This window comes from Meleagris gallopavo, chromosome 1, assembly GCF_000146605.3.
Source record: "Meleagris gallopavo isolate NT-WF06-2002-E0010 breed Aviagen turkey brand Nicholas breeding stock chromosome 1, Turkey_5.1, whole genome shotgun sequence".
NCBI lineage: Eukaryota > Metazoa > Chordata > Aves > Galliformes > Phasianidae > Meleagris > Meleagris gallopavo.
This window is the reverse complement of record NC_015011.2, coordinates 158,212,278-158,216,485: the sequence shown is the minus strand read 5'-3', so window position 1 is coordinate 158,216,485 and position 4,208 is coordinate 158,212,278. Positions and strand designations below refer to the sequence as shown.

At 34.7% G+C, this 4,208-nt stretch overlaps 1 long non-coding RNA gene across 1 annotated transcript in view; it reads right to left on the bottom strand.

Moving 5' to 3' along the window:
- Positions 1 to 4,208, bottom strand: part of LOC104917486 — a 20,330-nt gene that overhangs the window by 14,913 nt on the left and 1,209 nt on the right. The window lies entirely within an intron of this gene.

Below are 4,208 nucleotides of genomic sequence, written 5' to 3'. Positions count from 1 at the left end.
GAAAAAGGAAAAAAGAAAAAAAGAAACAAGAGAAAGAGTCAACAGCAATTAATCAGTCAAAAGAGCAATTCAGACTTACTGAAAAGCAGTAGTAAGGATGAGCAAAACAGTAAAGATTGGCCAGAAGATGCCCTGGTAAGAGAATTTTTTTGTAAGCTGTAGGATATTTCAAATTTGAAGACAGTAACAGAATGGTAAATAATGAAATGTGATAAACACACCAATAATTAAATTCATAGAAATTCAGTGTCCCCTAGTCACTTTTCTTTCTTGGGGAATGAATTTGTTCTTTAATTAAACCTGTAATTTATGTTCTGTCAAGCAGATATCTAACAAGGCTTATACTACAGTAACGTATATTAGTATGTATGTAGAATATATATAATGCATATAACAAAATACATTTTTGTATACATATATATACGAGTAACAGAATAAATGTATAAAATATATAGTATGTTAGTAAAAGTATTCTATTTTTCTTACTTATTAACAGATATATATCTAGTTTGCAGCAACTAATTGCATATGTATCTTGGGCAAGTTACATATGGATGGATAACAAAACTGTTTTACCTCATCAATCAACAAAAAACCTGTACCACTGAGTTTAGTGTAACTATTTCAAATGTGACAGCTCAGAGGATTGAAAGCACTTCAAGTAATTTTAGCATTCAACAGTTCTCTCCTGTTTAATTGTATGCATTTAGAAGAAAGGCAAAAAAAAAACTGTAGTTCATTTAAACCAGTAAAACTTTTAATAACTTTGTATATGTATAAGCTAAGTTGACCTGATCAGTTATTTTTGTTTAAATTTAAACAATGTCTATTGGAGTCCCATCTATCTGATAACGTCTTTGTTATATATCTTTGAAGTTTACATTGTTGTTATTTGCTATATACAGTACAAGGCCACAGATCCTTCATTTCATTACGTGCTATATAGAACATAAATTAAAATAATAATATCATTATTTTATGAGAGTTTGTATCCTAAGCAAGCCCAGTATTTTTTAACAGAAATAGCTGTACAGATTCTGTGAAGAGGTTATACCATGTAGACCGAAGGGAAATTTGTTTCTCTTAGAATAAACTCTGAACAATGGCATGAAAACAGATTCATCATTTTGAAGTAAGATCAAGGACAGCTCTGTGGAGAACGTTTTTTTCTTTTCCCATAGCAGTGCATAATGAAAAGGATTTGCATTGTTACTGTATAAAATGTCTCTAGAAATCAGCTTAAGAGAAGATCTCCATACAAGTCACAAACAAAATGCAGGTTAAGGAACTGTAGGTACTGTAAAAACTTTTCAGGCCTGTGCTTTGACCTATAAAAAGTATCTGACCTTAAAATTTACCAGCATTAGAAATGAATTATTGCCAGAATTATGTCATTAAGCAAAGTGTTGACATATGACCACATTTAACTTTCAACAAAGTTCTCACTATGCAGTTTTTGCTTTTTCTTTTCCTTTTTTTCCCTCTTACTTTGACAAAGAATAAGAGTGAGATGTTAACATGAGTCTTGGAAGTTCAATTTCTACCTTGTATTATGGTTTTGGCTCAGTGGTGACATATACTTGGCATATTCTACTTAATCAGTGTTAATCATATTTTCCTTCAGCTTATCTTCATTTCATCTGTCTTATACATTCAGTATTTCTGGTTTCAAAGTCATTTTTATTGTCTTATTTTTTAAGTTCTTCCTTGTTGGTTACTTAATTTTTTAACATGGTTAAACAGGATTTTAGAAAGCATCTCCCAAAAGAAAGCTAATCCGTGTAGTATGAAGTTCACCTTCAAAGTATATTTGATCACACTGTACTTCTTGTTACAGAACATAAAAAATTAAGGTCAAAATGACTAAATTGTATTTCAGTCAGGATTCCTGATATAAAGTCCATCATCATTACTAGAAGTAGTTAGCAAAGCAAAGAGAAATTCAGAAAAGCAGCTTTTAGGGGATGCCTTTTATGAAGTACTGTACCAGTAGAGTGCAGAATAATTTTGATCTCACCCAGGATTCTGTAGGAAATTAAGAACCTTTAATTTTATGACATGATGTATGATAGTTTGAAATAAAGAGCACAGAAATTCTTAAATGTCTATGCACATAGCACTTTGTAAACAAGAAGTATAGCCAGAAAGTCTGGTCTGTTTCTGGAAACAATCTCCAGGCTCATTGTTTGTCTGAATTTCAACCACTACAAAGAAAGCACATTTATTATTAAGTAATACCCCATTGAATTCCAGATTTAAGGATGCCTACTCCTTATACAAATCATGAAAATTTGATATAGAGACAAAGGAATGTATAATTCACATTGGAAAATGACAAGAGGATCACATGTAACTAATAAATAATCATATGTACATAGGCAAAGGAATATTACACTCATGGTACTCAAAATAATTATTTGCCAATAATTTGGCATCAGTATGCCAGAAATCTATGCGCCTTCTTATTTGTGTTTGAAACACATAGTTTTCTTCATTAAAGATGAAAAAGAGCCTGCACACTCCACTTGGAAAGAACCGCACCAGCAGATGTGCTCCACTTTTTCACAGATGCTATGACAGCATCGTTCCTAGGAAAATGTTGACCATACAGTGTATATTTATCTACCCAAACAGAAGGCACCAAATCTGAACTACAGTGTGGGTGTTGTGGGACAGTCCAGCGAAGACTGGCAATGTGCTTTATGGTCTTCAGACTGGTATGATTCCCGGGATTACCATGTTGCAAGAGAAAGGTTGTCTTATTCTCTGGCCTGACAGGGGAAGTGCAAGACTTCAGTTTAGCCAGCATTGCTACACAGCAGTCAGAGTTGATGATCTGGAATCCAGAAGGATCACTTTCCTAACCAAAAGACAATGTGTGTCACTTCACTTGCTAAGAGCTGTGCCTTAAACTTTTTCTTTGATGGGGGATTCATGTTGCCATTCCAGTGACTGCCATTTTGACTCTGGCTTATAGTTGTGTCACTACGTCTCATCACTGCTAATGATGCGATCCAGAAAACTGTCACCTTCATTGTCATATTTGTTCAGTAAGTCCTGATAAATTTGCATATGGTCTTCCTTCTATTCCTGTATGAGCATTCATGGGACCTACCTGGAACAAACTCTACATCATTCCAACATTGTCACTACCAAAGCACTGAAGCCAAAATTCAGCCCCATACACTATTCCCTGGTCATAATCCACTGATTCATGGGGAAGAGCTGATTGAGATGCTCTTCATTTGATTGTGTAACAGCTGTGTATTTCCATCTGGAATGTGGTTTGTCTTTCACATCACTATTGGCATTGCTGGAACACACCATCATCTCACTGTGCTCACATCCACTTTTTGGTTTTGTGGGGAAAGAAATGTTGGTTTTGCATAATAGTTAGATGTTATAACTGTAAAAGGTCCAGAGGTACCATGGAGCTCTGACACAAGATAAACTTCTGCTTGCAGAAATGAAGACATGCATTTTTGAGTAACATAAGTAGATCATAGAATAACAGAATCACTTAGGTTGGAAAAGATCTTAAAGATCATCGAGTCCAACCATGACCTAACCATACTACCCTCACCAACAACCCTCCACTAAATCATGTTCCTGAGCAACTAACAACCCTCTGCTAAAACATGTCCCCGAGCAAATCATGTCCCTGAGATGAATTGGTACAAACTGGTTCTGTGGTTCGAATGATATCAAGAGGGGAAGGTTAACTATGAGAGATTATAGCAGCATACCATAAGGAAAAAGCTAAAAGGAAATAGGAGGAGAATAGGGTGGGGTTAACCAAGCAGTAAACAGAGGCAGTACATCTGCCGAGAGAATTAGAAGCTTTAGTCAAACACAGGAACAAGCTGCTAAGATCTATGGTTGATGCCCCATACCTGTGTCCAAGTGTCCAAGAAACAGCTGAACAATGTCAATAATAATATTCTTTAATGTTTGGTTAGCCCAAAGCAGTCTTCCAAATGAACTATTCTATGCTATTATAGAAACAAAAATCACGTAATCCATTTTACATCTTCTATATCTGCCACTAAAAAGAATAGAGAAGGTAGATCATAGACAATAATGACAGAATACAATATAAAGCAGTATTAAATTTTTATCACTGTGATTTGTAGGATCTAAGTCATTATTCAGCCAAGTGATAGGTACCTACAAAAATGTCAGTAAATCCCAAAAGTTTCATCTATTTT